This window comes from the organism of the source record quoted next, unplaced genomic scaffold, assembly GCF_019419815.1.
Source record: "Pyrus x bretschneideri cultivar Hongxiangsu unplaced genomic scaffold, Pyrus_bretschneideri_v1 Contig199, whole genome shotgun sequence".
NCBI lineage: Eukaryota > Viridiplantae > Streptophyta > Magnoliopsida > Rosales > Rosaceae > Pyrus > Pyrus x bretschneideri.
The window spans coordinates 928,970-940,526 of NW_025999500.1; the positions used below are offsets into that span (position 1 = coordinate 928,970).

Genomic DNA, 11,557 nt, shown 5'->3' on the forward strand with positions numbered 1-11,557 from the left:
AACATGAGTGATCATCATTAGGAAATCTCATAGTTTCAGAAATATTAAAATCAATCACTTCCCCATCGAATTCCATTGTTAAAGTGCCTTTAAACACGTCTATCTTAGTTCGAGCCGTCTTCATGAATGGCCTCCCAAGAAGAATCGGCAAGGATGAAGCATGGGTGGTTTCCTCCATTTCAAGGACATAGAAATCCGCCGGGAAGATCAAATCATTCACATGCACTAAGACATCTTCCAATACGCCCTTTGGATAGGCATTAGATCTATCGGCCAACTGAATAATCACACCATCATTTTTCAATTCACCAAGGTTCATTGAAGCATAAATAGAGTATGGCATGACGTTAATTGAAGCTCCTAAGTCTAACATAGCATGTTCGAATTTAGTTTGACCAATAATACAAAGGATTGTAAAGCTACCTGGATCTTTGCACTTTGGTGGTAACTTTCTCTGTAAAACAGCGGAAACGTTCTCACTTACCCTTACTACCTCTTTATGTGACGCCCTCTTCCTTGTAGTGCACAATTCCTTCAAGAACTTAGCGTATTTGGGCACTTGCTTTATGGCATCTAGGAGCGGGATATTGACTTGAACTTTCCTAAACGTCTCAAGAATGTCTTTCTCATGCTCCTCCTTCTTTGTTTGCAAAAATCTGTGAGGAAAAGGAACATTGGGTGGAATGGGGTTAGAATTAATCAAATTTGAACCCAACTTACCTTTGGTGGCCGAATGGTATGGCATGGATGAGTTTTGGTCCTTTTGGGCTTGCGGCAATGGAAGTTGTGTCCTTGCCGTGGGCTTCTCTTCAGCCTTTTCTTCATGTTGCAATGTTTCTTCTTCGTTAGGACTTGTTTTGGATGGTGTGGATGTAGTGCCAACTTCTTTTCCACTCCTCAAAGTAATTGCTTGGGCAGATTCGAACCCTCCTTTTGGATTGACAATGGTTGAACTTGGGAGCTTGCCCTTGTCTCGGAATTGTCCCACAAACTCCGCAATCTGCCCTATTTGCTTCTCTAAGTGGTCCACCCTTTTGTCTTGGTTTTGCAATGCTTTGTTTTGATTTTCTTGCCCCTGAGACAAACTAGTAAGCAACTTAAGAATAGTAGCATTATCTAAAGACGTACCTTGATGGTTTTGGGCGGATTGGGGTTGGGTTTGGTCTTGGCCGTGGGTTTTGGTGTAAAACCCCGAGGGTTGCTGCCTAAAGCCTCCTTGTTGGTAAGGTTGTTGAGGCTCCCTCCACTTGAAGTTTGGATGGTCTCTCCAACCTGGATTGTATGTATTGGAATATGGATCATTCCTTGGTTGATTTTGGCTTGGAAATCCAATGGCGTTTGTACTCTCCCACCCACCATTCTCAATCAATTGAGGGCACTTTTCCGAAGGATGACCTTGAATAGAACATACGCCACATACAATTGGACTATGGATCTTCATTCCTTCGGCCATCTGAGACACAAGAGAAGTAAGATTAGCTAATTGAGTTTGAAGGTCGGATTGAGAACTTACCTCATTCACTTGTTGCCGTGGGGGGTCCCTTTGCCCAAGTCCTTCATATTGTTGTGCATTTAGAGCACGGTTTGCAATTAGGGTCTTGGCTGCCATAGGAGTTTTGTCCACCAATGCACCTCCCGCCGAAGCATCGAGCATTTGCCTTTCAATGGGAAGAAGGCCCTCATAGAAATATTGAAGGAGAAGCTCCTCCTTCATTTGATGTTGAGGACATGATGCAACAAGGGCTTTAAAACGCTCGTAGTATGCCGGAAAAGATTCTCCTTGACTTTGTTGGATTCCGCTAATTTTCTTCCTCAAGAGAATGACTCTTGAAGTAGGGAAGAACTTCTCCAAGAACGTTCTCTTCATGCTCTCCCAAGAAATAACGGTCCCGGGTGCCAATTCATAAAGCCAATCCTTAGCCTTTTCTGACACACCCCGTCCCGAAGGAGGGCATGCTGGCCGTCACGTGAGAGTGACGTAACCATTTGCACAGTTCGGAAGCTTTAAAATATACAACTTCTAAAATACAACACCCGAAGATGAGTCCTTATTTGGTCCATTCTGTCAGAACACCGTTGAATTTCCTCGTAGTCACCACACCTTTGCAATTCTTGAATCTGGAGGGGCGCAAAACAAAGTTGAGTGGGTCAGCAAAACGTACGTATTCAAAACCTTCTTTTCTCTTTGAATATACTAACCCCTCGCCGTAAAACAAATATAGTTTCCCAGAAAATAAACATATATACGTATGTATAAATATGCCAATCATGCTCTTATAGTATGCCATTCATGCTCCACAATATGCCATTTATGCTCGAGAATATGCCACAACAGAATCTCATAATCAAATATAAATGCTCAAGCGTAATTCACATCAATAACATATAATCTAGCAGCCGGGAGTCACCTAACGTGACCTGTACGGCTGTAGATAGAGCTCCACGCTCAACTCAACATCTGAATCTGCACACAAGTCGGAACCACCTAACGTGGTCTGTACGACAGGCTGGGTGTAATATATATATGCTCTAGTGCTACGATCACGTGAAGCTGTGCGATAAATCGCGGGTCACCTACAAGTCGGAACCACCTAATGTGGTCTGTACGACAGGCTTGCACCTAACTTGGATCCAAGGCGAGCATGCGGTGCTGGTGAACATACACGTGAAGGCTGGGCCCTGGCCTCGGGCGGGAGCACTAACACCGGGGGTGCAGATTATGAACTCTCTAAGCATCTCAAACTACTATTGCATAATAAACAGGAATGCATAACAACGTGAACACCGCTTACCTGGCACTTACCTGTGCGCCCACAGCACCAAATACACATATATAAATGTATGCCACTACTAATGCATGTGATGATAATATTTCAATCGTATTTCATACGTATATCAAATGTAGCTTACCTGGGCCTCCTCAGCACCATGCAACAGTATGCATAATTATGGTAATGCACATATTAAAATATGATGCATATATGACAGGATAATTAATTCGTATTTCTTTTAAAATACGTTTTCTGGGAAATACGTCAAGCATACGTATATATATATATATATACTGAAAATAACTGCCCACTCACTGATCACATCGACGTCTCATAGGTCCCTGAACCTCCCCTAGCTTGGTTACATTCTTCCTCTGTATAATTTTCACCTATACAAAAAGTAACCAAATTGACGTTATTTAACGCGCATACACCAAACATTCGTCCATAACTTTCTCATACGTTACTCAATTTGGGTGTATAAATATACCACGGTGATCTACACGACGTCACGAACGCGTGACAATTTTCAGAACTCAATTTGGAGCTCTCACGCGCCCCCACGCGCCCTGTTCACGCGCTGCCCACGCGCGCGTCTTCTTCCTCGCGTCGCCGGACTGGTTTCGCCGGAAATAGTGTTTTGCCGGAATTTCTGGGTAAATTTCAAACTGTCATAACTTCTTCATTTCTTAACCATTTTCGACGTACTATATATCAAAATGAAGGTATTGACGAGACGAACACATCCATACCTTCCTTGACCCCTAACTCGCCGTGGATTCGCCGGAAAAAGCCCCGAAAGCTCCGGCCAAACTTTGAACTTGTCATTCTCCTTGTTCTTACGTCCATTTTTCATGTAATCTATACCAAAATGAAGCCCTAATCATAATCTACCACGTTGGACTAGTTTTAGGGCCTAAAAACAACGGAATCAAACTTTTCCAAAAATCACGAAAATTCGGCCGGACTTACAGTTCGTGATCCCGACGTCCAAATCCTTCAAACGAAGCACTCCGAGCTTCCTTAGGACCTCACCAAGCTTCCTACAAGCTTCAAAATCCCAAAAAACATCAATCTTTACGTGTGCATGAACAGTGCACACGCACAGTGAAATTGAAATACATGTTTTCCGAAGTGAAACTCACCTGAAATTGGTACCATCGTGTTCGTGTGGTCCTCAGGAGTACGATGGTGGTCTTAGATCCTGCGTTGGTATAGTTTTGGGGTGGTTTGTGGGTGGTCCGTGTGAGTTCGAAGGAGAGAGAGAGAGAGAGAGAACTTACAGAGAGAATGAGAGATTTGTGAGGGAGGAGAGAGAGAGACAAGGTACGGGAATGAGGGAGAGATTTGAGGGATGTGGGGTTCCTACCCAATCCCCAAATCATCAAGTTACAACATATTTTACGCCCCTTAGTCCCGTTTAAGGGCATTTTCATAACTTCACGTCCTCGGAATTAAAATTCCGGGACGGGTTGTGACATTTTCCACAAGAGAGAATGGAAAAGCTTTCATCTTCATAATATTCCCATCAACGTTAATGGGTGTCATGCTTGAGCATACAACTTCAAACTCCTTCAAATGTTTGTTTGGATCTTCCATGGACAGCCCATGGTACTTGGGAATATGATGCAGCAAGCTTGACTTCAATTCGAACTCATCGGTCTTGCCAAGGGCCGCCCTTGGGTATTGGATGCACAAGGGTGCGGCATTGGCCAATCCCGAAGCGGAAAGCTCCTTGATTGTTCGGTTGTCCTCTGCCATGTCTTCTTCACCCACTCTTGTCGTGGGTTCCTCTTCTTCAAATTCAGAAACGGACTCGGAACTTTCACTTGATTCGCTAGGTTCTGGGTTCTTTCTCTTTCGTCTCAACTCTCGCTCGAAATCGTCGTCAAAGTCCAAGATATGTTCACGAATCGGATGAGAATTCCGAGTCATAAACTAGTACCTAAAATAAGAAACAAAATAACATAAGAATCTGATCTAATAAGAAAACGAAAATAACAATCCAAAGGATTAGCAAAGTTGCTAATCCCCGGCAACGGCGCCAAAATTTGATGCGTGAATTATACGCACACAAATTAAACCCTCTTTTTGACAATTGTAGTATAGATATAAGTAGGGATCGTTCTTAACCGGGGATTAGGAGGGATTGCAAAATCACTTGGAAACTGACTCAAAAACGTAAAATAAAGTTTAAAACACTAAACTAGACTCAAAGAATGCAAAACTAAACACTTAAAACACTAAAAGAAACCAAAAGACTCAAACAGCACCCAAAACACTCAAAACTGCCTTAAAAACACTTTCTGGGCAGTTTTGAGCACTTTGGTGAATTTGGACGAATTTGTTTAACAAATTGAATCAAAACACTTATAAACACAAACTAAGACACTTTCTAACTAAATTGGAAACTAAAGTAAAGAGGGATTGAGGTTTTGACGAAAATTGAAATAACAAAACAAGTTAATAAACTAGGCAGATTGTAAAACGAATTCCTTGAAAACAAGATAATGGATGGATTAGTTAGAGGTCCATTCTCCACACATGACACTTTTGTATATGAATCGATTCTCCAATTGCTTTTCATTAACTATGATGCTCAACACCCCAAGTTAACCGTGATGCACTAATTAACTCTCAAATTTTCCTTATGTTATTGAATTGGATGATGCATGCGACAATTCAAATCATTCTCCAATGGTTCTCAACATGAATGCATAGAAGAGATACAATGAGAGATCATTATGCTCTATGAAAATTATAAGTGTTGACGAGGCAATTGTAACTATGAATGCATGATACTCTTGCCAAGAATTCAATTAACGCGGTTGTGACTAGCAACCTTCACTACTCATGTTTATAAACTTGTGACGATTAGGTGAAACTCGTTTATAAACTAGCATCGAGTTTATGCATGAAGACTAAGTATGCATCCCTAATCAACATACAAAAACAAGTTTTTAATAAACATGATAATTGAATTGCAATCACAACTTAACAAATCACAATTGGAAGAAATCAATTCATATTTCAAACATGTTCATGCCTTCAAACTTTCCCCTAACTAATTAGGGGTTTAGCCACTCATGATTACAACAAACTTAGAGAGTAATAACAAAGTAAACATTGAAAACAAGAACGAAGAACACCTAAAAATTCCAACAACTCAATCTTGAATTGTATGAACGTTTAGGCCTCTTCTCCTCTAGTTGCTGCAGCACAAGGGGTTTTGGTGAGTTTTGGGGGTTATGGATGATGTAGAATGATGTGTTTAGGGTAGGGATGGATGTAGGGGAAGGCAAGGAGTGTTTTTGGGCAGAAAATATGAAGAATGGTGAAGTATGGCAGTGTTAGAGAGAGGGAATGAATTTCTGGCGTGAATGAATGTGTATGAGAGATGGTCTTCTGAATATGGAAGAGTGTGTGATTTGTGGCTGCAATGGGTGCTTATTTATAGGTGAAAAAGAGGGAATATGACAGCTAGGAACTTGGTGGAAAGCTGAAAATGCATGTGCAATGTTTTGGGAGAAAATGGGAGTGCATGTGGCTGCAATGGATTAAAGGGTGAATGCATGTGCAATGATGAAGTGGGATGGCTGAAATTGTAAGGGGAATGCATGTGGGTGAATGTGTGGCTGCATGGTTGAATGATTAAAGGGTGCATGTGGCTGAATTGGTGGTGCAAAGAAAATGAATAATGAAATGGGAAAGCATGTGCAAGGTTTTGGTGTGAATGATTGAATATGCATGTGGCTGATATGGATTAGGAATCCTTCAATTTCGTCCATTCCTTTTGCTCCAAACATAAGCTATCCATTCCAAGTCCAATTTTGCTCCAAAATGCTCCAAAATGCAACTTTTTGCTTCCTTAGCCATATGAACCTAAAAACACACGAAAATGGCTTAAACTACTAAAACAACTATGAATTAACAATATAAATGCACGAAAACAAGCTAAGTAAGTCGCCTAAATATGCTCCTATCAGAACTATTGAAGAATAATTTGATTGCCTATGCATTATCCATCCAATTCAATGACTTAAGGAAAATCTGAGGGTTAATTAGTGTTGCTCACGGTTAATCTAGGGCATTAAGATTCATGGTTTACTGGAAAAGCAACTGGAAATCGATTTATATGCAAGTGTGTCATGTGTGGAGAAGGACCCTCTAGCTAGCCAATCACCCATCAATTCACCCAAATTCGGATCCCTTTACTTAGTTTCTGCAATTTGTTTGCTTTTACTTTAAATTCGTCAAAAACCCAATCCCCTTTACTTTGGTGTGTCAAATTAGTTAGAATCTGTCCAAACTTGTGTTTTTAAGTATTTTAAGTCAAGTTAAAATTAATTTTCGTCCAAATCACCCTATAGTGTCTAGTTTGAGTCTATTTGATTATTTTGTGCTGTTTTGAGTTCTTTGAGTCTAGTTAAGTGTTTTCAAGCCTAGTCTTGTGTTTTTGACTTAGTTTTGAGTAGATTAGCAATCCCTCCTAATCCCTGGCCTAGAACGATCCCTACTTACATATTTACTATAATTGTCAATAAGAGGGTTTAATTTGAGTGCTATTATAAATCACATCAAATTTTTGGCGCCGGTGCTGGGGATTAGCAACTTTGCTAATCCCTCTTATTTCTTTTTTGTGTATTTTGTTTTAGTTTCTGACTTTGTTTTGTTTTCTTGTTTTTAGGTACGAGTTTATGACTCGAAGTTCTCAACCGGTTCGTTAGCATATCTTTGATTTTGATGGCGATTTTGAACGAACTTTGAGAAGGAAAAGGAAAGAGATAGAACCTAATCCACCTAGTTCTAGCTCATAATCTGAGTTTGAAGAGGAAAAAGATGCCATGGCTCATGAATTAGAGGAAGCACAAGTCATGGCAGCGGATAATCGAACAATCAAGGAACTTTCAGCCTCGGGATTGGACAATGTCGTACCCCTATGCATTCAATATCCTAGGGCAGCTCAAGACATAACCGATGAGTTCGAATTGAAGTCTAGCTTGCTGCATCACATTCCCAAATACCATGGGCTGTCCATGGAAGATCTAAACAAGCACTTAAAGAAATTCGAAGTGGTATGTTCAAGCATGACTCCAATCAACGTAGATGGCAACATTTTGAAGATGAAAGCTTTTACATTCTCTCTTTTGGAAAAAACTAAGGATTGGTTGTACGAATTGGCACCTTGAACCGTCACCTCTTGGGAAAGCATGAAGAGAGCATTCTTAGAGAAATTTTTCCCAACTTCAAAAGTCATTCTTTTGAGAAAGAAGATTAGTGGCATTCAACAAAACCAAGGAGAATCATTTCCAGTGTATTATGAGTGTTTCAAGACTCTAGTTGCATCATGCCCTCAACATCAAATGAAAGAAGAGCTTCTAATTCAATATTTCTACGAAGGACTTCTTCCAATTGAAAGACAAATGCTAGATGCCTCAGCGGGAGGAGCTTTGGTTGACAAAACACCCATTGCTACCAAGACCCTAATTGCGAACCGAGCCTTAAATGCACAACAATACGAAGGAGTTGGATAGAGAAACCCCCCACGACAGCAACATGTGAATGAGGTAAGTAAAATATCTGAAATTCAATCTCAATTGGTTAATCTTACTCTTCTTATGTCACAGGTTGTTGAAAGACCCAAAATGTAAGAAAACACAATCTGTGGTGTATGCTCTATACAAGGACACCCCTCTGAGTAATGACCTCAATTGATAGAGAATGGAGGATGAGAAAGTGCCAATGTTGTGGGCTATTAAGGCCAAAATCAACCAAGGCATGATCCATACGCCAACACTTACAATCTGGGATGGAGAGATCATCCAAACATGAAGTGGAGGGAGCTTCAACAACCTCAACAACAATGAGGATTTCAACAGTTTTCAAAGGCCATTTGCACCAATGCAACCTCAACCACCTCCGATTCAACCAAATTCAGGTACGTCTTTGGATAATGATAAAGTTATTCAATTACTCACCTCTTTGACTTAGGGAATACAAAATCAAGCTAAAGGAGGTTGATTTTTCAAAGGCCATTTGCACCAATGCACCCCTAGTGATTTTGTTGACAATGCTACTACTTTTGAGCCTTCATCGCAATATACTGGTGAGCCACCTATTCCAATTCCAATTCCCATTTCAACTAATAGGTTGTTACCTTCTTTGGTGCAAGTTCCCAATCGAATACAAGGTGGTGAGAGAGTTTACATGGACTTTAGGAAGCTCAACGCCACAATCAGGAAGGATCACTATCCTCTTCCATTCATTGAGCCTTATTATGAGTATTTTGACGAGCATGTCAAGGAGGAAATACCCCTTTATGCCATGGGCTACAATGAAACTTAAAATGAGATATCGTTCGGCTGGAAGATGTTAAAGCAAGCGCTTCTTGGGAGGAAACCCATGCATTCAAATAAAGAGACCTAGGACTCTCCGACTCCTACAACCAGATCTGCTCTCTTTTACCCTTCTCTTTATTGCTTTTACTTTGCCATATTTGTCATATTTGTTAGTTATGTTGTTTGATTGTTTGTGTGTGATTCTATGTTTGAAACATTGAGGACGATGTTTGGTTTAAGTGTGGGGGGTAAACAAAGTGTTTTTCATGACTTATTTCGTCAGATTTTATCACCTGTCACTTCTTAAGTTGTTACTAACTGTTTTTAAGTGTTTTTATTGTGTTTTGAAGTGTTTTAATGTGTCCTATAACAAAAAATCCAAAAATATTGAAAAACATTCGAAAAAGTTTTGAAAAACCTAAAAAAAATATAAAAAAAAAGTTGTTTTTAGGGTCATTTTTTGTGTGTGTTTGTGTCTTAGGGTACCTTCCAACACAATGATGAGGATTTGGTTTTCAATTGCATGACTGTTAAAGAAAGTTACAAACATGGATGGAAGTTTGATTTGCTCTTTGGTTTATGCTTAGTTGTAGTTGACATTTACGAATTCACATGTAATCATAAAAGGAAAAAAAATCAGTTTTTGTAACATGCTTGAAGGAAGGAACTCAAACTAATGCTACAACCCTGAGAGACTTGAGCCTAAACTTTGTTTGGAGAGTTATTAATCTTGATGTTTTTATTTTCTAAAGTCATTGCATGATCTCATTATTTCTTTGCTTGGTTGCTACTTAGAATGCGTTTTCATCATTATAGATCCAAATACTATAACACATGCCCGTTTCATTCAAAGCATAAAATTGTGTGCATAACATAAAACAAGATGAAGTTGTTTAGTTTAAACCAGAGCCAAAAAGCCTTACCCTTGCATATGTATTGTAGGTTTAACCCATTTGAGCCTTAGTTAGCCTAATTTTCTTTGTTAGCCACATTATCCTTACCTAGCCTAGAATAGGACTATCTATACCCTTGTTCTTAATGAATAGTGGAGCATGACTTAGAGACGGTTCTTTTTTATCTACAATTTGCAGAAAAACAAGTGTGGGGGAAAGTTTTTCATTGGAAATCTATGAAGATGTATGATTTGTGTGCCAAAGAAAGACTAGGGCACCGGAAAAAAAAAAAAAAAAAAAAAAAAAAAAAAAAAAAACGTGAAAAAGAAAGAAAAAGAATTGAGAAATAAGTGAGAATGAACTCACAAGTATTGGTTGTGGAAGAAAGGGTCCAAAAGTTTGAATTTGGCGCTAAGTGTTGTGTGAATCTCCCATGGGTGTTTAAAGTTGATTTCTGCATTCAAAAGTGAATTCTAGGTGTTTATTTCATTACTTTGCTTACTATTGCTTTAAGAACTTTTGTTTATCCTCACCTTTCTTTGTTAGCCAATACCTTAGCCCCGTTACAACCCTTAGACTTCGATCTTGACTGTTATGTGTTTCAATATGTGGAGTTTAAAATTGGTACGAACATATAGTATCCCTGGTTCTCGCGTCTAAGTAGTGGCATTCCATTCATGAGATCATATACATGTTATATTAATAATTCCAGAAAGTGCCTTCTTTTATTATACATATGTGAGTGCTAGTCTACATGTTTACATCAATCTTCTCACATATACCTAGTGTAGGGAGTGTAGTCAAAAAATCTGTGTGAAAATAGAGAGTATATCCGGTGAGGAATTGAAGGATTCTCTAAGGCATGTTACTACATTCAAAATGTTGTTTTAATTGATTAAATGCGAGTTAGTTAGTGGTGACTGCGGTTAAGTGACTGCGGCTAAGTGTATGCTCCTGAAAATCAGATCAAACATCATTTCGGGAATCGTAACAAAGCCAACTTCTATAAGGCTTGCCGTGCTTCTCCGCCAGGATTCAAAGTAACCACATTGTAACCCTAAGTTACAAGCTCAATCGTAACCTTGAGCAACTTCTACTCACAAGAATCTAGGGTTCTGAACCAACTCAATGGAATCCAATTGAAGGTAGGGTTTTAGACCACTCAACGAAATCCAACTGAAGATGGGGTTCCAGATCACTAAAAGAAACCAAATAGGGAACGATTTTCCGGACCACTCAAAGGAATCAATTGAAGATAGGGTTCCAGACGCTTAACGGAACCAATTAGGGAAAGAGATTCTGGACCACTCAACAAAATCCAACGAAGATAGTGTTCAAACTACTCAATGGAACTGAATAGTGAAATATATTCCTAACCACTCAACGGAATCCAGTCAAACATTGAGTTTCACACCACTTAATAGAACCAAATAAGGAAAGGGATTTCAGACCACTCAACGGAATTCAACGAAGATAAGGTTCCTGACCACTCAACAGAATCGAAATTCCGGACCACTCAACAGATTCAATTGAAGATTTGGTACCAGACCTGAAA

General features: G+C 39.6%; 1 long non-coding RNA gene across 1 annotated transcript; it reads right to left on the reverse strand.

Moving 5' to 3' along the window:
* Positions 1 to 1,926: 1,926 nt before the first annotated feature.
* Positions 1,927 to 4,230, reverse strand: LOC125476589. Its single transcript, XR_007257905.1, has 4 exons — positions 3,917 to 4,230; positions 3,524 to 3,821; positions 3,087 to 3,423; positions 1,927 to 2,118 (listed from the first exon to the last, which is right to left on the reverse strand). It is a non-coding gene; the product is annotated as an uncharacterized LOC125476589 (long non-coding RNA).
* Between the last annotated feature and the right edge of the window lie 7,327 nt (positions 4,231 to 11,557).